General features: G+C 41.4%; 1 protein-coding gene across 9 annotated transcripts in view; it reads left to right on the forward strand.

The window, feature by feature from the left end:
• ITFG1 (integrin alpha FG-GAP repeat containing 1) overlaps nucleotides 1-24,356 on the forward strand; it is a 218,268-nt gene that overhangs the window by 31,867 nt on the left and 162,045 nt on the right. The window lies entirely within an intron of this gene.

A 24,356-nucleotide genomic window follows, 5' to 3' on the forward strand; every position in this document is an offset into this window, starting at 1 on the left:
ATTATGATCCTCAAGATGTTTTATATCCCTAACAGCACTTCATAAAAGGCTAACTGTATAAGGATTTTATAAATCCAGAAAATATAAACATAACCCAGAACAAAGATAACACTAATCTTTCTCAGGGAGATCGTATCTGAAACAACTCTACTTATAATGCTGGTACATGTTGTTAATTTTATCTAATGTGATCATCTCAGTATTTCAGTGTTCAAATTTGTTTTTTAGCTGAGTGAAGTTTACTTTAACTTCTGAATTCTGAGATGCCATACTATCACAGGCAAGTGTCCACAGTCCACTTTCATACATATTTGGTAATTTAACACCTATTCATTTCCACTTAATTACTAGGATTCCAGTGCACAGGTACTAGGTTGAAGGTACAGCAGGTGCATATACAAACTTTGGGTGCGAGTTAGGCTTCTTTCTTTGAAAACCTGGCCCCATGTTTGGGAAAGTAAGATAGCTTTTGCTGAAACAAATATAGTCAATCAGTCTAGGATGAGAGTAAAATGCACATATGAAGAAATCCCATTCAACAGCAGCTGCATCGGTAAATACATTTTACCTTTTTTATAAAGCTACTTTACCACTAGAATTGCAAAAATTGATACAGTGATGCACTGCTGCTGAAAATTCAAGAGACTTTGGATGCTTTTGCCTGTGAGATACGTTTTCATTTTGAGATGTTTAAGAAAAGGAGACAGCAGTCTCTGTATCCCCTCCCCCCAGTTTATATGCATACATAACTAATTGTAATATCTTTAGTACCTTATTTTATTGTTTTCTTTACCATTTCAGTTACTCTCTCTAGCAATAAATTGACTAGCTGACCAATAGTTCACCTATGTATTCTGTTCTCTATTCAACACAAGATTTCTGAAAGTCTTGAATTTGAATGTGTTATCTTAATAATCTTGCAGTCAGAGTCTAAACATAAAACAAAAGCATTCTGGATCAGATGAACATTTTTCCCAAAACGAGAGGATATATGTACTAGGAATATTCAAAACTTTGATAAACTGCGATAATTGTGCAAAGTAAATGCTGAGTGGAGTGAGACAAATAAGATCTTAAAACAGCTGCAGAAAGAACAAATCAAGATCCCTGCATCATTAGTAGTGATTGCCTGGTTGCAGAAAGCAATATGTTAGTTCAGTGAAGAAAAGGCTTGATGACAAAGCCTTTAACTCACTGCCATATCCTGATTACAGATAGAATTGTTCTACAAAATTTCATTTTTGACAATATTCAAGTGTACCATTGTAGCTAATTCTTAATGGAGGAATAGCTTCTTTCATGAGCAACTTGGGTCATACAAAGGAACACTGAATAGTTCTGATGTCAAATGGAGAAAGGAAAATAAGTGTACTATATGTCTCAGGATGAAGGGTCTTTAGGAAAGCATCAAGATGTTTGTGGATAACCTGGAGTACTTGAGGCAAAGGAAGTTAAGTCTATCCAAAGTCTTCTATCATATAGTTACACCCTTATACACTTTCAGTCTTTTCAAGGAATGGGCTGATATCGTATAACGGGTAAGAAATGAGACAATGTTGTGTGGTTTTGATCATGAGTATAATCAACCTGATATCAAGGCATGAAAATATAGCGTATTAGGTGAACCCTAGATAATCCTTGCTTTGTTATTCATAAAGCTTGGCAAGACAGATATGTATTTCTGGAGCATCTGTTAGGTGTTGTCATATAATTATCTTCAAATTCTGTTCATGGAGGGGCCCAAATCCTTTCTTTCCTTTCATACAGTTGCCTGTGAAACTTGAGGCTCAAAGACTGTGTATATGCACCCCAACTATAACTCTGTAGCCATGCAATGTGGGTTTCTGGAGGCACAACTGCTGGAAAACAAGACTTAGTGTTTTGGTAGGAAATCCTTTAAATTTGCCCTGATTCTGTAAGTTTGGACACAGCAAAACTCAGGAAATAACAGTCACGCTTGGTCTGTCTTTCTTCCTGAATCTAAAATTCTTTTAAACTTACATAATATGTAAGAAGAATGTGGTTGATCCGGAAGCACCTAAAGATTGCTAATCACTAAAATAGTGATAAAATGATGACTCTAAGGCTACGTCTACATTGCACACCACTGGCAGACGTGCATAGGGTACATATAGCTACATGTTGCAGTGAGAAGCAGGCTGTGTCCCCACTGCAGCATTTAGCTACAGGTTTCAGTGAAAGGCTCTGGCAAAAGGAAAGCAACAGGGAAAGGCTCCAGCAGTGGGGAGCTGCTGGAGCCTTTCTCCGTTGCTGGAGCCTTTCTCCGTTGCTGGAGCCTTTCCCTCTGGCAGGAAAAGCACCAGGATACTAAAAATAAACTACAAATAACAGGGTAAATGGGATGAGGCATTGCTTGGGCATGTAGAGAGCTGGGTAGGGTACATACCCTAAGGCTTCTGGTGCATCTTTATTCTACTTAGCTAAACAATGCCTCAAGTCTACACTGCTGTTTATATGGGTGCTAGGGGAGCATGAAGTGTATATATACTCTACATGCTGCTGTAAGGACCATGCAGTCTACACGTACCCTAAGTCAGAATGTTTACAGAGCAAAGTGTTTAAGAACATTGATAGCTGTCTACTTTATTCTTCCAATGACTCTTAACTGTTTAGTCTGCAGACCTTACTGTTGCTATTGTGTCAAGATTAGATGGCCAGAGTAAGGAATTATGTTAAGTATGGCATTTTCCATGTGAGTAAAATGCATGTAGCTAACAATATAAAATTATTTCTCTTCTCCCACCAACCCCTAGCCTCTTAGAGTTTTAAAGCCAGGGTCTGGAGAATTGTATAGAACTAGGAGAGCCTAGAGGTTTGGTCACAGGATGAGTGGCCCCTTCAAGAGGGAACAGAGTCCAGTGTGCCTGTGATAGTTACTTGCTGCCTACCCACTTTGGCTTAAAGGAAGGTACCGAGCCTTACAGGGGAGATAGTGACAGGGGAAAGGCTGCTGCCTATGGATCTCTTTCAGCCCAGGGAGGTAAGGGAAAGAAACACAGAAAGCTGTTGAAAGGGTTCCTGAAGGAAGCAACTGGGGAAGTTGCCAGAGGAGCTGCTTTGAGTCTAGAAGTACAGGCCCCAAGAAGGAGAGTTACGCAATCCCCTGAACATGGGGGACAGAGACTGGAGGCCAGAGAAACTTTATTTTGAGCCTCTATGCAAGAGACTTTATTTGGACTTAATAGAGTAAGCCTCAGCAGGGGAATTGCATCTAAAATGTTTGGATGGTGTGGAGTTATCATAGGGCAATGAGAGAAGGGTAAACTGACACAGGGTGCTGCAGATTTACTCTTGAGCGGCAGGCGGTGCTATAGGGCAGACTTGCCCTTTTTTTACACGGTTTTTAATTCTGGGCTGCATAATAATCATACATTGCAGTTTCCTAGCATGTGTGGATCTGAGAAGGTGATAAACACAAATGTGTATATATAGTTTTACATTATAATTCTTGGTTTTGCATTGTTGTTCTTTAGCAACTTTAGGTGGTTTTGACACATTGGTTTGAATATAGAACCAAAAAAGCTTAGTGGTCATTTAGTCTAGGCTGCAGAACACTCCTAGGGCTTGGCTACACTTGCGAGTTAGAGCACATTAAAGGAGCCCTGGGCACCCTTGCTCACTATCCGTCCACACTGGCAAGACACACAGAGCCTCCATGGCTAGAGTGCTCCTGGTACTGCACCTCGGCGAGAAGATTAACGCTTGGTGCGCCTTGGCTGAAACGCCCAGGCATCAGTTTGAACGAGGTGTTGCATTACTGCGCTCTGATCAGCCTCCGGAAACATCCCATAATCCCCTTAAGTCAAGTGGCCACTCTTGTCATTGTTTTGGAATCGCTGCAGGAATACGGATATGCCCTTTGAAAGCTCCATTTCTGACAGCTGGCATGCTTATCTGCTCCGAGACAAAGCAACCATTACTGGTGTGTGTGTGAGACAGAGAGAGAGAGGCGGGGGGGGGTGGGTTGCTGCTGTCTGAACTTGCAAGACAGCATGCTGACATGCTCTCAGTCCCCCGAAAATCCACTGTCTCTCTCCCCACATACACACAACACACACCCTGTCACGCTCCACCCCACCTCCCCACCCCCATTTGAAAAGCACGTTGCAGCCACTTGCATGATGGGATAACTACCAAAATGCACTGCTCTGTGACCGTTGCAAGAGCTGCTAATGTGGCCACGCCAGTGTGCTTGAAACTGCCATTGTGGACAGATTGCAGCGCTTTCCCTACTGCACTCCACGAAGGCTGGTTTAACTCAAAGCACTCTATATTTGCAAGTGTAGCCGTGCCCTTGGATTCCTTCTTTAGCATGGGTACTCTTTCAGATGAATGCTTTTGAGCAAATTAGAATGTGAGACTTATTTCCATAGAATAAATGGATTTTTTTATTAAAGACTGAAATCAAGGAGCTTCATATTGTTAGAGACAATGTTTATTTACTGATGCAACTTATTACTTTTGTAAAAATGAATTCTTTTTTTGTGTTTTCCTGTCACCAAGCTGAGGGTGGTGGTAAAGTATACACTTAAATCTAATCTTCCCTCTTTCTGGTGCTCTGTGACATACATATGTTTTAGAGTTAGCCCATAGTGCAGCTTGGGAAAGGTAGAAGGGCAACCTTCACCTTTTATTTTAAGAGTTAGTTTTCTCTCCTTGAAAAATTTGGGACTGGCCTTACAGAGATCTGTATAAAGCCAGATTTTTGTTCATACTGCTGATGCAGAGTGCTCATTACAATATTGCTAGCTTTATTCCAAGTATCAATGGAGTTTCCAGTGTGAGGATTGACGTAATTTTGTTAAAATCCCAAAGGATGAGTCCCCGTTGCTTTACATTATCAGAAACATAATATATCTGTAGAGAGCTAATTTAAAAATGTGAATGTTTAAATGATATTTGAGGGTTAATATATCATTTTTGCTGCATTAATTCTTAAAAATGTAAAGGAATTAAATATTTCTTTATAATTATTAGAGCCTTTACTTTAATATAGGGCAGTTTTGCAGCTCTTGAGCCTCAGTCTGAGTAAGTGGCTCTTTAATGTGTCTTCTGCAGCTCTTTGCAGCACATGATATTAAAACACTGTGTGATTTAATTATTAACCAGTCAGGGTGCTTTTACTATGTTATTAACCAATGGTAGTTGATCAAATAATACTTTGGTCGGTCATTTTGCTGTGAGAATTTATATATATATTATTTATATATATATAGACACACACACACTAAATATTTCCCTTCATACTGTTTAAATATGAATATATAGTACTACAGTAAATGAAACAATGAATTCACACTACTGTGGCTCTTCTTGGTAATGTTGATCGCTAATTTGGCTCGTGAACCACTGAGGTCTGAGTATCACTGATATAGGGTTTAAACTTGTGGTAATGTGACTCTTAAATTTTTAAGCCTTCGAAATGTTCATGTATTCTGAAATCATCCTCATAGGCTCTAGAGATAAGTGAATATGTCATATAAAAAAAATCTGCAAATATTTACTGAAGAATTTTCTTGGACCCTGTCTATCCCTTTTGTTTTCCAAGAATACTTCATCAAATGAGTTTCTAGAAGAAAAACTTGATCAAACATCTAATTCTATGTAAATATTGCAAAATATTCATAGAAAATGAATTGCAAATTTATAAGTGTATATGCCATTGAGTCTGAATTGTAAAAGTTTTATTAATCTGCCTAGGCCATAAAAACATTCCAGGTGACATGTTACAATCTGAATATCAAGTACTTGCAACAAACATCTCACAAAGGAGTTATGGCCCAAAAATTACTCACCACATTAGGGAGGATTAAAAATTAACTTAAAAAATTAGATTTTTAATTTAAATTAAATATATTTTAAAAAATCTATTTAAAACTAAATTTGATATTATGACAAGATATACTGAGGTCTGAAATTTCTATATTTGTCATTTAAATTAAATAGAAATACTAATATTTAAGCAGTACATGTTTCCTGCTGAACTTTTAAGGAAAGTCAGATTCTTACATTGATGGAAGTCACTGGCTAAGCACCTGGAACCAGAGTTTGTTGAAGTGATAAACCAGCTTTTTGACAACAATAACCTCATCTGCAGCTGCAGAGGGTAGTTTCTTCATTTTGGTTTATTCAACTAGTTAGTTCAGTGACTAGTTCCTTCAAAGTTGAGGAAGTGATTGGGAGTTGGAAAAAGTAGAAAAGCTTGTTTTCCAATCTGTGAATAAAATCGAGGTGAGAGAGAATGAGATCTAATAGTTCTAAAGTCTTGAAGGAAATGTTGATGAGAAACAATAAGTTAAATTCACTTATTATAAGTAATACTTCCTTTGCTTAATCAGTTTATTTTTTTCATATGTATCCAGTTTTTAAGATATTTTTGTTAGTTGAATAAAACTAATTTTAAAATGCTGCTCATGTACATTGCTCATTTGGTACCCTGGACGCAATTTAAAAAAAAAATAGTAAAGGTCCTGAAATGCTGAAGGTTTCAGTTCTCATATAAAGCCCTTTGACATTAAAGAGAAAGGTCAAGTCAATCATTAGTGAAATGAACACTCATCTTAACCTATAAATAGCATTCTGCTTTTATAACATGCAAAGAAGAGACTAGAAAAAATAACAAGGATAATTAGATGCTAACTGAAAGTAACAAGTAAATTTTGTCCTTTGTTTTTCCCTGCCTGTCTTTTCTACTGGAAAAGATTATTGTAGCTGGGACTGGTAACAGTGCCTGTTATTGAGATTGCCTGACTTTTCCCATTATAAAGTCCTGGTTTCAGCTGTATATAGCTAAGGCTATGATTTAATCACTGGTATTTTTAGTAAAAGTCGTAGACAGGTCATGGGCAAGAAATAAAAAATTATGGCCCAGGACCTGTCTATGACTTCTACCATAAATACCCCTGATTGAATTGGGGGGTGGGGGGGAGGAGGCGCTGCTGAGTGGGGGAGCCCGCAGCACCAGCTGCAGTTGGCAGAAGGGGCGCTTGTGAGAAGTAGGTGCCATACAGTTACACTGTTTAAGTAAACATCTGGCCAAATTATTTACCTTTGAAAAATTGCGGGTTGCACATGCTCAGTAGAGACTTCGTAGATTTTTTGCAGCTAAATTCCCACAAAATTTCATCCATGCTGAGCATGCTCCAGCCTTGGACTGAGCAGGATTTCTCTGCAAGTACAGCCCTGTACTGCTGTGAGCCATGCTCTGTTTGGGCACCTGAACTGAGAGCAGGGAGACTCCTATCATTTTTGCTTTCAAACCACCCACCCACCTGTTGCTGGGCTCAGCACTGGTACAGGAGGCAGCTGCCTGATATGAATGCACAGAGGGCAAGAGCTGGGCAGGTAAGGGAAATAGCTTGGGAGAAGAAGCAAGGGTGAGATAGGGGGACTGGGACTGGAGGCTGATGAGGGAAATTGGGACTTGAAGGGGAGACTAATATTGGCTGCACATGGAGACTGGGAAGGGAAACTGTGGAGAGGACTGGGAGTCAGTAGGTGGAAGCTGGGGAGGGACTTACTGGATGTGAAGCCAGGGAAGGGAAGAGACCAGACCTGAGAACCAGTGGGGTGGTCTGAGGGAGGTAAGGGGAGAAAGATAAGATGAGGAGCTCAGGTGTGGAGGAAGAGCTGGAACAGGCTGGACAAAGAGTCTGTGCAGGAGTCGATAATGACGCTGCACAAGTTAATAGGCGAAGGAACTAGGGGTGCAGGGAGTGTTACAGCAACCCCAGTTTTTGTGCGGGGTCCCGCCTGCCATGCCGTGCCCAGGGTCCCAGCACTGCTGGCCTAGGGCTCTGCTCCTGGCCCCGCATCTGGGGTCCTGACTCCTGGCTGCAGGACCTGCACCCAGGGCTTTGTTCCTACCCCACACACGGGGTCTCAGCTGCTGCTGGACCCGCATCTGGGGCTCTTTTCCCAGCCCCACACATGGGGTCCCAGCTGTCGCTGGAGCTGCAGTTGGACCCGCGCCCGGGGCTCTGTTCCTGGCCCTGTGCCCAGGGGCTCAGCTCCTGGCTGCTGCTGGTCCCGCACCCAGCACTCTCTTCATGACCCCGGCACCTGGAATCCATACACAGGGTCCTGGTTGCACTGGCCCTGCAGCAGGGGCTTTGCTCTGGCCCCACACACGGGTCCCAGCCTTGGCCTCTGCCCCCGTTCCCCCTCTCTTCCCCCCCCAGCCATGGTCCTGCTCCTGGCCCCAGCTCTGCGGGGTGGGGGGAGCACAGACAGGAGTAAGGGAGGGTGAAAAGGTAAAAAGTTTGGGGTGGGAACTACTGGCTTTCAACACCCCCACTGTAAAAAATGTTCCAGTGCCACTGCACAAGTAGTCTGGGGAGGGAGATTGGGACAAGAAGCCAGTGGGGAACAGGGAGAGAGGATCAAGAGGTGGGCAACTGAAGGCCAGGAATAGCTGGAGAGAGAAATTGTACAGTAACTCCCCACTTAACGTCCTCTCACTTAACAATGTTTCGATCTTAAGTCCCTGCTCAATTTCAGAATGTGCTCCATTTAAAGTTGTGCAATGCTTCGCTATAATGTTGTTTGGCTGCCTGCTTTGCCCACAGCTGGCAGCCCCCCTATCAGCTTCCCTACACCTCCTCCCCAGCACCTCCCACCCACCAGCAGACCCCGGGGATCAGGGCCTTCTCCCTCCTCCTCCCACCTTCTGCCTGTGGCAGTCAGCTGGCTTGCGGCATTCTGGAGGGATGGGGGAGGAGCAAGGACTCGGCGTGCAGGTTCCCCCTCCCTCCCGAATGCCGCAAACCAGCTGATTACCATGGGCAGGAGGCAGGGGAGGGAGGGGGGAGGCTGTGCGCCGAGTCCTCTCTCCTCCATCCTGAACGTCGCAAGCCAGCTGATTGCCATGGGCAGGAGGCAGGGGAGGAAGCGAGGATGCGGTGGTGCAGAGTAAAGGGGGGGGGGGAGAAGGGGTGGGTTAACGGTATGGACTTGGGGGAAGGGGTGGAGTGGGTGGGTGGGCTGAGGGTTGAGCCCCCCGCCTCTGGTGCTTGCAGAGTAGAGGAAGCTGCTGCTGCTGTGCAACATGCTTCTCCTAGCCTACAGCGCCTTCAGCCTCCTTGCCTGCCTCATTGTCTCCAGTGCTAGTGGGCTGTGCCTGTGTGGAGTAAGGCGGGGGCACCTCCCAACTATAGTACTGTACGTACAGTATGTTTGTAAACACATAAGACGTGCATGCTTCTTCCTCCCCCTCCTCCCCCGCACTCCCAGTGATTCACTGTTGCTTTATGGCCCAAAGACCCTGGTCGGGAATAGGGCTCTACACCAAGTGCTTGCAAGGCCACCAGCTGCCTGCAAAGCAGCTGAGGGTGGTGCACAGCAGAGGCCCTGCCTTGCTGTCTTGCTACAATGATGACTGTAGTATTTAAATTGCTTGTTTAAAATGTATATAATGCCTTTTGTCTGGCAAAAAAAATTTCCCTGGAACCCCCCCTCCCCCCATTTACATTCATTCTTATGGGGAAATTGGATTCGCTTAACATCATTTCACTTAAAGTCGCATTTTTCAACAACATAACTACAACATTAAGTGAGGAGTTACTGTATTAGGAGCCAGGAGGCGGAAACTGGAAATGGCTGGGCATTGACACTGCTGGGAGAGAGGGTAGACTGAGATTGGTTTAGGGAGTTCAGATGTGAGAATAGGAGTTTTTGGGAAGGGAGACTGTTATCCCATATTACTAATGTGAAGTTAGAGACAGAGATTAAGGTCAGAAGTAACCACTAATTTTGGGTCCCCAATTTGAGACAGCAAGCACCTTTAACTTTACATAGCACTGTATATGTTCGTAGCATAGGCTCTATTGTGCTCATCACTTTTGCAAATGAGACCCCAGTGCTTCAAGATGGACATGCAGAAAAAAAGGAACACAGTTAATGTCCACCTGTTTGGTTTACATTAATTGCTTTGCATCATATAGTAACTCTGTGGCAGAAACGGTAAAATCCAATTCTCTAGAGCAGCCTTAGTCTGCCTTAACCATGAGACCAATCTGCTACCTCATTCACTACGCACCTTCCAATTTGTGCGACAAATGAAGCAAGAGTCCTACGGATGGTAGTCTTCATTACACAACCCTGATTCATCCCCAGAGCAGGTCCATTCTGGACATTGGTTGATTCTGATGTCTTATGAAAAAGTTAGTATATGGTCATATAATTAAAGACTCTGTCATCATGCATTTGCCTCCGGGGGCTGAATTAAGGTTGCACAGGCATTTCTGAACTTTTGAGTGCTAGACTTTGAAATCTTACTTAATAATGTTCTTTTAACTTAGTACTGTGAATGAAATTCTAAAATAAGTATAATCAAAAGGGAAAATACCTGAATAAACAGGAATTTTGATCGTAGCTGACATTTTAGCTCCGCTGTACCTGTTGGCTCTAAAACATTGTCAAGTCATCCATTTTGTCAATGATCCAGGCTTCTGCACTCATCAGTTTTTTCCTGCAGACACATTTTTGTAAAACTACAACACTGTCCTTCAGATATCATAAAACTATCCTGTGCCATGATGTCTAGAAAACATTTGACAAAAACAGGTAGGCAATTATTGTGCTGAGCCTACTGGTCATTATGTTTATCATGATCGCTTCACAGTTACATTGTCTTCCTCCTCTTCCCCTCCCCGTTTCACTATATTTGTTTTTTATCCACCTATTGTGTCTCATCATACATTAAGGTTGGAAGTTCTTTCGGGAAGGAACTCTCTTTATTACTTGTGTGTAAAGTGCCAACCACAATGGGCCGCAGATTCTAGATACAGGTGTTGATATACTTCCACAACATAATAAATGATTAAATAACCCATTGAAACCAAGAAATTAACTTAATTATGTATCTGTATGCCGATAATATCTAAATTAAATTAATCAAATTTGCATATTTACAAGCCATGCAGAAAGACCTCTGCAAAACACACGTATACATCATTCAGAAGAAAACCAATGTACTTGAAATAAATAATGCTCATTCTAAAACACTTCTAATCAGTCCAAAACCTAATTTCAAAATCTATTTCAGGCTATGAAATTTCACTTCTTTGCCACTTATAACAGTTTTGAGAATTAAAAGGCAAATAGTGATCTACACTAAGACTTTTATTGCTGCAGATACAGTGGAAGGAAGACATGCATGAACCCATTTAAGAGAAAAGTTCTTCATGCAGATAAAAGGTTGCTATCTGAGGAATTGCAGAGGGAAGCTGGAAAAGGATTTTACTTCCTCCCTGCAAAGCACTTGATTACTGACCATAACAAATCCTGCTGCCTTTTACAGGCAGTAGGAATTGTCCAACGGGAATCATCCTTCCAAGTGTCAATGTACATAGACTGAAAATAAAATTGGATCTTACACTAATATCTTGTGAGACAGCTGAAAGGAGTAACAAGAACTGAAGGGAAGCATGTGGCATTCTGAACAATCTTTAGTTGTGTTGAACTTTGCATAATTCTAACATTCCAGCAGATGAACATACGTTAATTTCTACTGTATGTGTAGTAAATTCAAAAGCTTGTGCATGCATTGAACATATGCATGTACATGCAAATTGAAATTTCTAATAATGTTCCCCTCTTGCTGTACTATAGATTGTATGTGATCAAAATAACGAACCCTTTCTGTCTTCATTTTCAGGGCAGTTAATGATCTAGTTACTTATGTGTTGCTAACAACCAATTGCTTGGGATTTATTTTTTTATTGTACGAGTTTCACACTTACAATCAGAAGTACATCTAATTTTTTGCTTATTAGAATGACACATCAGTAAATATGAACCAGACTGATGGAGAATGTATGTGCCAATGAACAAAAATCCAGTTTAGGTACTCACTTTTAATGAAGAAATGTATTAAATTATTTCCATTTGACCCAAAAGTTTGAACTTTTGGTGATTTTAATTTACCTCTAATTATGGTCCCTACACAACACTTAGACAAACCATTGAAAAGAGCACCACACAGTACACAATTTAACAAAAACTCTGCCCAGGTCACTCTTTGAGAAACCCTCAGAGCCATTGAAATATGTATTTAATTTTTAAGATTTCTGCTGCTGTGAAGTCAACACACACCCACAAACATGACTACAGAGCTGTGTTCTAGAATCTGTTTGTTTCAAACAAAACAACCTTTCTAGCCCTTAGAGGTGGGGCAAAACCTCCTAAATGTGAACTGAATATAAATCACTGCAATACTGTCTTCCTCCACCTTCAGTTGGGCTTGAAATGATACTTTGGAGAAGTATGAACTGTTCCCTTTATCTCATTGAGGGTGTTAGCTCTGAAGCTTAATTGTCATATTTAAACGTCAACCTTGAACGCTTTCATGGCTGATCATTTTAGCAGACACTTGTAGCTACAATATGCCTAGTCACTATCTGAGGGAGTGGGAGCTATTCTGGAAAAGGGTAGTTGGGCGTATCTGTGAATTGACTGTTACTGTTAAAGATTGGTTGATTTTAAATGAAGCTGCCACGAGAGTACAACAGAAACAAGACATCTTGCCAGGCAATTTAGGTCCTGCTTGACACACAAGGTTTGTCTATACTACTCTACAGTGTGGACTATGGGGGTGTGAATTTTAGAGTACCTCGAAGTGTTACACTCTTAACTGCCCTGTGTGGATGCTCCTGGATCCAACTCAAAGATACCAAGTTCATGTTAACATAGGCTATGTCTACACTTGCCATTTAAAGCGCAAAAAGTGCACAAAAATGTGGCTTGTGTGGTGGCGACACAGCACTCTAAAAAAACCCACTTTAACGAGGGGCATAGCTCCGAGGGCTGGGACACTGTCTACACTGGCTCTTTACAGTGCTGAAACTTGCTGCACTGAGGGGGATGTTCTTTCACTGGCACTTAACGGCGCGGCAACTTTCTCACTCGGGTGTTTTTTCACCCCCCTGAGCGAGAAAATTGCAGCACCATTAATTGCCTGTGTAGACAAGTCCTGAGTCCTTATGAACTAGGTAACTTTTAGCTGGTGCTAGCAGTGTCCACACAGGGCAGTTAAAGCACAACATTTTGGTGTGCTCTGCAGTTCGCGCCCATATAGTCTGCCCTGCCAGAGTATTAGGGGCCTTGACCATATTATAAGTTTTAAGTGGTAGCTTGCAAAGTAGTTTTAACATCTTGAAAGCCAACAAATTCAAATATATTTTCATTCTATTTATTGAAGTTTCATTCAGTTAAACATTGTGCTTTTATATGACATTAATATAAACCAGGCAGTTACTGTACTCGGGTGTTTTAATTCACTTAAGTAATTGACTTGTGAAGATTAGTGAAAATTGTGGTGATCTTTGTTCAACTTGTATCTGTTAACTTGAAACTAGTATTAAAACGCTTAGCCATTTTTAAGATTAAATTTAAGTGAATAGTTTATAAAAATTCCTATGTGGCTTCATACAAGATTATGGATGTTAACTTCAGTGTTCTGACAGAACTCCCAGGCTGCATTTAGATTGAAGATTTTTGGAAATTCTCACAGCGTTGTTGCCAGTGGTGAGAGAGAACTAGTATAGGCTGGCTGCCAGTATTTTCACCACTGTGCCATGTAACCCTACTTAAATTGAAAAACTGGGCAAGACCGGTCACTTACTCCCGACACTTTTTTTTGTAAAAGTGAGGATGCTGAATGTAAACACTCAAGACCACATTTTTCTGTTGGCAGAGACTACCACAACCTTATTCTGTAAAAATGTGTTGAATGGTTTGTTTAAAATGCCAGCGTTCAATCCTATACTACTTTCAGTACTTGCTAATTTTTTGTTCACGTGGTTTATTCCAAACCTTTTGAATTTAATTTAAACTTTTCCATCAGTTTTGTGACTTTATATTGATTGCTACTTGTTAAACCAATAATATAAAAGTAAAACATAGGCTTCACCATTTACCATCTCCTTTACATGTATATGAGTGGTAAGCGTCCTTTTCAGACTGTAATACTTTCTTTAATTCCAGCCATTAGATTAGGATGTGAAAAACATATATTACAGCAAATTTGCCTGCATCTGGCTTGAGATTTTTTCAAAGTATCAAGGATTTCATTTCTCTGTAGTGTACTAGTTGAATGTAATTTCTGTACAATTCAGATAGTTAATATACATGAGCTTTCATTTGTTGATTATCCAGTCTTAGACTATAAATATCCCTATGTCTACTGCCATCAAACCCATCAGCATTTGAATGGAGTATCTTAACCAGTGCCAAATACTTCATTCTCTGTGCTTTTCAGACTAAAAGACACATATTCAGATGCTAGTATTTTTAGCAGAACTGCCGACATACGATACGGTAGGGCACCCTTCAAGGCTTGTCAGTTTTTAGTGAATTCGTTTTTTGGATTTGTAGTATGCTACGTATGTCAGAATAGGGGTGAAGTTTAGTTGACACTGCAAATAATGATTCAAAATTGTTAATTTTAAAGATGACCTCTACAGTTTAAATCTAGGGATGCATGTACAAGTCTGAATAACATATACTAATATTAGTAGCTCTTCAAAATTCTCAAACCCAAATGTTACTGTTCATTCTGACAGATGTCTGTCCACTCCTCTTTCCCTCCAGCAGGTTTGATCAACAATATTAAAGAACTTAATGGTGCCCGAAAATTTTATTAAATCATATATGACGTAGGCTTCCTCTTCAGTCATAATTTTCTGTACCTAAAGAAGAACCAGAATCATGCAAGATTTCAGTGCAATAATCAGGGTCCTGCAGGGAGAGAACCTGCTACTACTTTTAGGGGCCTGTCTTCACCAAATGCGCTGCAGCGGCTGTATGTGTAGACACACTATGCTTACAGGAAAGAGCTCTCTTACTGGCATAATAAAACTACCTCCACAAGCGGCAGAAGCTCTCCCGCCAACATAGTGCTGTCCACAACGGCACTTATATGTGTGTTACTTACGTTGCTCATGGGGGTAGTTTTTTCAAACACCTGAGTGACACAAATTCTGCTGACCTAAACTGTAGTGTAGCCATAGCCTTAAAATAGAGGGGTCAGAGGGAGAGGAAATGGATTAAAGTTGTGTATTCAGTTGGGATTGTTGATGCTGTACTGAATGCAAAGCCTTTGTCACCATCTCCCAGTTCATGTCACATTTGGAGCATCCTCACTAGAGGCGGTCTAAAGACGGCTATTTGAACTGATGGCATAGTTTTGCTTAGCAGTCTTTCTGTTTAATCTAAAAACAGAGAAACAGCTGCAACTCTGAGCACATAAAAATTGCTTTATCTAAATTAGCATTCTAAGTGATCATTTTTTGTTGAATTCTCATGTTTCAGAAAATGAAATTTCATTATTGGGGTTGGCACAGACAGTGTAAGAGATTAATTCCTTTTCACTGCTGTAATTCCTTTTCACTTGCTTTGGACCTTCAGGTTGTGTTTTAGTTCTTTGAGACTGCACAAAAATGATCAGCAGAATGGCATACCCCGGAGTTGTGAAACGCTGGTCTGTGGACTGAATCCAGCTCACTTGATGCATTTGTGTGGGGCTCAGGTGGTAAATTCAGGATCTTAAGAAAAATTGTAGCCTTCATGTTTGCAGAGGGGACCTTCGATAAGTAAATGGTGTGTAAACCAATGCCCGTTTGCATAAAGCCTAAAACAGTGACTCGGGTGTGAAATTCTTGGTCTTGGATGTGATGAGAAACTTTGCTTTGAATTTCACATAGTGTGTTAAATTAGGAACCAGTTGTGTTTTATCTTTATTTTCCTTGTAACCATTTCTGCCTTTTGTGTGTCATTTCTTGTACTCACTAAAAAAAATCTCTTTGTAGTTAATAAATTTGTTGTATTATTTTATATCTAATCCAGTGTGTTTAAATTGCAGTGTGGGGGAAACTCCATTTGGGGCAACAAGATGTACTCATATTATTTCTGTTGATGAAATGGGGGGCTTTATCTAAACTTGTACTGTCCTGAAGAGGGCTGGGCAGTACAGGACATACGTTTCTGAGGGAAAACCTAAAACTGGAAAAGAGCCAAGGTGTGGCTGGTAGCAGCACAGACAGAGACATAGCTGGGAGTGACTTGCATGCTGTACCCATTTTAAAGGGCATCCTAGATTAGAGGGTGGGGTGACAGCTACCCATTAGTCTGGATTGTACCCTGGTATGTCACATTGTTTCATTGCTCATTTTATCGGTAAAAGGGAAAAGGGCTTGAGTGGGAAACTGAAAGTTACTACAGTGTATGCAGGGAAATGCAGAGACAATGAAGAAGTCTCAAAGACCAGGAAGAAGGAGAAAATAGAGAAAGGAGGATGTGGAAGAAAGGGGAACAAAAGGTAGAAGTAATGCTGGCCCTAAGGGCAAGGATTTTTTTTCTTTTTTTTTTTTTTTTTTGCTGAATGATACTGAATTGATTGGTAAGGTGCTGAATAAATCAAAGTTACTTAGTTACTACCCAAGACTGTATGCTATTCATGATCTCTGTGCAAACCATACAGGCATGCATGACTTTGGTTTGTAATTTAGGCCGTCACCTTTGAAAACTTTGCCCAAGGTTTCTTGAAACTTCCAGAATGGAAGACCTTCCCAATATACTGCAGTAGCTAAAAAAGGACTTTATAAATGTATTCACCTCCACATTTTCATTTAACATAGTAAACCAGGGGCAGGCAAACTTTTTGGCCTGAGGGCCGCATCAGGTTTCTGAAATTTTTTTATAGAGGGCTGGTTAGGGGAGGCTGTGCCTCCCCAAACAGCCAGGCATGGTCTGGCCCCCACCCTCATCGAACCCCCAGCCTCTCCTTCCTGACTTCCCCCTCCCGCCCCCGGGACCACTGCCCCATCCATCCCCCGTCCCCTGACTGCCCCCCATCCAAACCCCCCCTTCCTGACTGCCCCCCCCCATCCAATCCCTCCTCTCCTTCCTGACTGCCCCCCTGGGACCTCTGCCCCTATTCAACCCCTGCTCCCCACCCTCAGACTGCCCCGACCCCTATCCACACCCCTGACCACCCCCCGAACTCCCCTGCCCTCTATCCAACCCCTCCTCCCCCCACTCCCTGCCCCCTTACTGCACTGCCTGGAGCACCGGTGGCTGGCAGCACAGAACACCGGGTCAGGCCGGGCTCTGCAGCCCTGCTGCCCAGAGCATTGCACCGTGTGGCGGCGGGGGAAGGGGGACAGCCTCCCAGGCCAGGAGCTCTGGGGCGTGGTAGGACGTTCCCGCGAGCCGGATGTGGCCCACAGACTGTAGTTTGCCCACCTCTGTAGTAAACAATTCAGACATATTAAATTATAATCTTTTCATTAGCTTTTTGTAGTTTGTCTCAAATTCAATCCCCAGATTTATTCCTCCCACACACTAGATAGCTGAAATGTGTATTATTAGGCTAAGTGACATACAAGCCATTGTATTTTCTTTCTAGTTTTTTCAGTAGTTAATTCATTTTAGAGCTATTTTTTATTCTGGTCCTATCATCATGAATTTTATGAGATACTTTTTTATTTTTAATTTGCCACCTAGTGTTACAGCAGTTCCCAGTAGCAGTAATATAAATCTCTGTTCCCATTATGAAATTATATTTTGAGTAGTGTATAACATGACTAATTTAATCTGCATCAAGCTGAAACTTTTTTAAGAAAATCTTTGATTTTATATTAGAAAAAACTAATTCACCACATATTTCCACTCACTACAAGCATTTAGAAAATATTACGGAACAAGACATGCACTCTAAATTACAAATATTAAAGGAAAATAATACAAACTAACATGGGAGTAAACTGATGTTCAAACCCAATCGAATGCAAAATAATCTTATAAAACAAAAAGAAAAGGAGTACTTGTGGCATCTTAGAGACTAACCAATTTATTTGAGCACAAGTTTTCGTGAGCTACAGCTCACTTCATCGGATGCATCCGATGAAGTGAGCTGTAGCTCACGAAAGCTTATGCTCAAATAAATTGGTTAGTCTCTAAGGTGCCACAAGTACTCCTTTTCTTTTTGCAAATACAGACTAACACGGCTGTTACTCTGAAACCTGTCTTTATAAAACAAGGATGAGCCATGTGTGATGTTAGTTGGTGCATGTATTGTGAAACACATACCAGTAGTAAGACAAGCTATATTTATATAGCAATTCTCAAGGAAGACAGAAAGGATTGATCCCATACTAAAATAGGCAGGCCTTCCATTAACTTTATTGAATGAGAGACTCTGCAGGATGAAAGGAATCATGCCTAAAATATTGATTTAATTGGTTTAATGTATTTTCTAATTTAGAGAAAAAAATAACTTGGTATTCGGTACAGTTCCAAAACAAAAAAAAATTAAAAAAAAAAGATAATTACGTTCAGTTAGTCCTATAAGCATTATTTCATGGCTAGGGCGTTTAACTTTCTAACAGTAAATAATATGCCCACACTTCCTTTGCAGGTTTTACTGGCAGACTTGCATCATCCATATTAATGTATAGCTTCAATCCTGTAAACCTCATTTCACCAGGATTACTATAGGCAAGAGTCATCCCTTTTTTGATGGATTACATTATAAGACGTTTTACTTGTTCCGGCAATCTGAAGGCAAAGCTTTAGCCAGGAAGATTCATTAAATTTTAAATAATGGTATTTGTGTGAAAAGGAGGGCTTATATGTATTGACAGGGGCCAAAATTAATGGCAAGCAGATGTATGGGGAAACTTGTTTCACCGTTTTGTCCATATATCTCATTACTGGCATTTTGCTTTTCCAGTCTTTATCCTCACCTGATCAAAGACCATTAGTCATTCCAAATTGCGTGTTGTGCTTCTAATAAGATTAGGATGAGGCCTCCAAAATAATTTTTTGCTTATGACCTTAACTAGAGTTGAATCCAAATTTCCAAAAGTAAAATCTGATGTATTGATGCACCCTGCCACTGTAGGTGCTGGAACTAGGTGTACAGCAGCACTCCCTGCTTTGAAGTGGTTTCCATCATTTATAGGGTTTGCAGTTTGGTTCAAAGGCTTTCAGCACTCCCACTATACAAATTGTTCCAGTTCCCCTGCCTGCCACCTATCTTTGTTTGGTTTTTCTTGGGTTAACTGCATGAAAATATAGGAATGTGGGGGAAGAGTGTTTTTGTTGATCAAAAAATTATTTCCAAATGGGGTGATTTGAGCTGTGTGGAGGGTAGTCCAATGTTTAACCCCCATTCGTGGGAGTTAACGAAGAATAGACTGTCTTATGGACTGTTTTTTAAAATAGCTGTCATCAGGATTGCAACTGTTATTAATTCATAACTTGCAAATATGTCCTATTTGTGAACTCATAACTGCATATAGTGGAATGGTTTGCTTGGAAAAAGGACCGTTATTAAAAAATGGCATACACAGATACTTACTCAGAAAGCTTCAAAGAGTGGAGATTAAATTAACTATTTACTGTATACATTAATTCTCAGTAGTGTTAATTTAATTTCTTGGAATTTTGGAAAACACACTCCATCCATATTATCTTAGTCTACTTTAGGGAGAAAGAGAGAAACTATTTGGCTATGCCTCTGTACAGTACCATGTTGTCATATGGGGGGAATCCCAAGAAGTTAAATCATGAGATTACCAAAGGCACCTGATTATGATTTGTGCTTAAAAATGGCAAAACTATTTCATTGTCTATGTAAAAGAGCTCTATAACTATGTTAAAATTTTGTCAGTCTATGCTAATTTTTACAAATAAAAAAAATTAGGATAAAAACAAACCTTAAACCAAGAACTTCCAGAACTAAGAACTTCATAACAGCTTCAGAATAATTCACTTTGCGTAGCCTATGAATCTGGCTTTTCAACACTAAAAACACAACAGTGTTTTGTAAATAGATTGACACATTCAACTGACCCATTTACAACAAAATGAAAGTTCAGCCTCACAACAGCCCGTGAGCCATGTGTGTACATTGGCAGCCATCCCATTTTGGCTAAGTAGGGCATAGTTCATGGAAAACAGGCACATGCAATGCATCACCAGCAGTAATGGGATAATGTTGTCAAAGATGCCCTGCTGCACTGAGAGCTGGTGCGAAGGAGGACTGGTTCATAGAATCATAGAATATCAGGGTTGGAAGGGACCTCAGGAGGTCATCTAGTCCAACTCCCTGCTCAAAGCAGGACCAATCCCCAATTAAATCATCCCAGCCAGGGCTTTGTCAAGCCTGACCTTAAAAACTTCTAAGGAAGGAGATTCTACCACCTCCCTAGGTAACGCATTCCAGTGTTTCACCACCCTCCTAGTGAAAAAGTTTTTCCTAATATCCAACCTAAACCTCCCCCACTGCAACTTGAGACCATTACTCCTTGTCCTGTCCTCTTCTACCACTGAGAATAGTCTAGAACCATCCTCTCTGGAACCACCTCTCAGGTAGTTGAAAGCAGCTATCAAATCCCCCCTCATTCTTCTCTTCTGCAGACTAAACAATCCCAGTTCCCTCAGCCTCTCCTCATAAGTCATGTGTTCCAGACCCCTAATCATTTTTGTTGCCCTTTGCAGGACTCTCTCCAATTTATCCACATCCTTCTTGTAGTGTGGGGCGCAAAACTGGACACAGTACTCTAGATGAGGCCTCACCAATGTCAAATAGAGGGGGACGATCACGTCCCTCGATCTGCTCACTATGCCCCTACTTATACATCCCAAAATGCCATTGGCCTTCTTGGCAACAAGGGCACACTGCTGACTCATATCCAGCTTCTCGTCCACTGTCACCCCTAGGTCCTTTTCCGCAGAACTGCTGCCTAGCCATTCGGTCCCTAGTCTGTAGCTGTGCATTGGGTTCTTCCGTCCTAAGTGCAGGACCCTGCACTTACCCTTATTGAACCTCATCAGATTTCTTTTGGCCCAGTCCTCCAATTTGTCTAGGTCCCTCTGTATCCTATCCCTGCCCTCCAGCGTATCTACCACTCCTCCCAGTTTAGTATCATCCGCAAATTTGCTGAGAGTGCAATCCACACCATCCTCCAGATCATTTATGAAGATATGAAACAAAACCGGCCCCAGGACTGACCCTGGGGCACTCCACTTGACACCGGCCGCCAGCGAGACATGGAGCCATTGATCACTACCTGTTGAGCCCGACAATCTAGCCAACTTTCTACCCACCTTATAGTGCATTCATCCAGCCCATACTTCTTTAACTTGCTGACAAGAATACTGTGGGAGACCGTGTCAAAAGCTTTGCTAAAGTCAAGAAACAATACATCCACTGCTTTCCCTTCATCCACAGAACCAGTAATCTCATCATAGAAGGTGATTAGATTAGTCAGGCATGACCTTCCCTTGGTGAATCCATGCTGACTGTTCCTGATCACTTTCCTCTCATGTAAGTGCTTCAGGATTGATTCTTTGAGGACCTGCTCCATGATTTTTCCAGGGACTGAGGTGAGGCTGACTGGCCTGTAGTTCTCAGGATCCTCCTTCTTCCCTTTTTTAAAGATTGGCACTACATTAACCTTTTTCCAGTCATCCGGGACTTCCCCCGTTCGCCACAAGTTTTCAAAGATAATGGCCAATGGCTCTGCAATCACAGCCGCCAGTTCCTTTAGCACTCTCGGATGTAACTCGTCCGGCCCCATGGACTTGTGCACGTCCAGTTTTTCTAAATAGTTCCTAACCACCTCTTTCTCCACAGAGGGCTGGCCATCTATTCCCCATGTTGTGATGCCCAGCGCAGCAGTCTGGGAGCTGACCTTGTTCGTGAAGACAGAGGCAAAAAAAGCATTGAGTACATTAGCTTTTTCCATATCCTCTGTCACTAGGTTGCCTCCCTCATTCATTAAGGGGCCCACACTTTCCTTGGCTTTCTTCTTGTTGCCAACATACCTGAAGAAACCCTTTTTGTTATTCTTGACATCTCTCGCTAGCTGCAGCTGCAGGTGCGATTTGGCCCTCCTGATTTCATTCCTACATGCCCGAGCAATATTTTTGTACTCTTCCCTGGACATATGTCCAACCTTCCACTTCTTGTAAGCTTCATTTTTATGTTTAAGATCCGCTAGGATTTCACCATTAAGCCAAGCTGGTCGCCTGCCATATTTACAATTCTTTCGACACATCGGGATGGTTTGTCCCTGTAACCTCAACAGGGATTCCTTGAAATACAGCCAGTTCTCCTGGACTCCTTTCCCCTTCGTGTTAGTCCACCACGGGATCCTACCCATCCGTTCCCTGAGGGAGTCGAAGTCTGCTTTCCCAGACCCAACTTGATGATCATTTTAGATAAGCTATTACCAGCAGGACAGTGGGGTGGGAGGAGGTATTGTTTCATGATCTTTGTGTGTATATAATATCTGCTGCAGTTTCCACGGTATGCATCCGATGAAGTGAGCTGTAGCTCACGAAAGCTCATGCTCAAATAAATTGGTTAGTCTCTAAGGTGCCACAAGTACTCCTTTTCTTTTTGCGAATACAGACTAACACGGCTGTTACTCTGAAACCAAACAGGTTATGTGAAGACTGATATATTGCCAGTGTGACTGGGAGCCAGTTATGGTCACTCAATTAGGGTGAACTGCAAGAATGGGGCAGCCAAACCCCAAAAAGATGGCAGATATTCCAATACTTAAATTTGCCAAGCCAGCGTAAAACAGCTTCTTTATTACTTTACTAGTTACTCAGAAGTCCAAACAACACAGTTCCCTTAAAGTGATCCAGCCACAGGCCTCCATCCAGGTACCCACGTCAAATATGATGAAAATTTCTGTAAATCTTGTTTCATCATATAAAAGAAAAGATTCTACCAATCCCAAAGGATCAGACACATTACCTCCCACGTTACTGGATATTTCAGATCTTACGCTACAGCCAATTCTTATTAACTAAATGAAAATTTATTAAAAAAACAAGAGAGAGAGCGTATGGTTAAAAGATCAATATACATACAGACATGAGTTCAGTCCATTAAGGTTCAGATTCATAGCAGAGATGGTGAGCTTTGTAGTTGCAAAGAGTTCCTTTAGAATTGAGTTCATAGGTCATAGTCCAATGTCAAAATATCATATTCAGGGCATACCAGCATAACTGGGACCTCAGTCTTGCAACTCAAACTTCCTGCAAAGAAGCCTAAGCAGATCTGAGATGACAGAATCAGGACCCAAGGGTCTTTGTATACAGTGTCCTAGCATCCACTTGACCACACAGTCCTGGTTAAACAATAGGCTTTTGATGTAATCATTTGCTTTCTAAACAGCTTAATTGATCACTCTCATTATAGTGTGTATGGCAACACCCATTTTTTCATGGGGGGTGTGTGTGTATTTCCTACTGTATTTTCCACTGCATGCATCCGATGAAGTGGGTTTTAGCCCACGAAAGCTTATGCTCAAATAAATTTGTTAGTCTCTAAGGTGCCACAAGTACTCCTCATTCTTTTTGCTGATACAGATACCACTCTCAAACCCATCAGTAATTAGTTACACAGATTAACATAGGGCAATTTATCCATTAGGCAGTCTTTTACAAACTTCAAAGAGACATATAGACAATGACATTATTCTACCCAAGATTCCTCCAAATGTTAATATTCCCTTTTGATCTCTGAATCAGTACTTGTAGTGAGGGACAGGAACTGTCTGTTTAGGAATAGCATCTAAGATGCACACAATTAATGTTACTTCAAACAATATACGTTTGCATTTCAAGGTCGAGCCTATTTAGCATGAATGGCCCTAATTATCATTTGTATACCTTTCTAACATGACTTTAAAGGTGAGCTTTGGGTCATTCAGCCTGCAAGCTGTGTAACCCTTTCTAGCCATGTGTCACAGCCAGCCAAGTCTCTGCTAAAGAAGAAACTCTGTTAGCTGCCATTGTTACTCACCAGGTATTCTACATGTGGTATGGAGACACACAAAATGTTTAGAGCCAACCATGACAATTACTGTTTGCAAATGTGCTTAAACGTTGTAGTGTGGAGAGGATATTAATGTTTTGAATGTTAAAATTGCTCTTACTTTTAAGAATCCCTAAGTCTTTCATTGACTTCTCAGTGAGAGTTTGACTGGGCCACATAGAATCATAGAATCATAGAAGGTTAGGGTTGAAAGGGACCTCAGGAGGTCATCTAGTCCAACCCCCTGCTTGAAGCAGGACTAATCCCCAATTTTTGCCCCAGATCCCTAAATGGCCCCTTCAAGGATTGAACTCACAACCCTGGGTTTAGCAGGCCAATGCTCAAACCACTGAGCTATCCCTCCCCCCACATATGTATGGCCCTATCAAATTCGTGGTCCATTTTGGTCAATTTTATGGTCACAGAATTTTTTTAAAATTGTACATTTCATTATTTCAGATCTTTAGATCTGAAATTTCACGGTATTGTAATTGTA

Source organism: Eretmochelys imbricata, chromosome 12 (assembly GCF_965152235.1).
Source record: "Eretmochelys imbricata isolate rEreImb1 chromosome 12, rEreImb1.hap1, whole genome shotgun sequence".
Taxonomy (NCBI): domain Eukaryota; kingdom Metazoa; phylum Chordata; order Testudines; family Cheloniidae; genus Eretmochelys; species Eretmochelys imbricata.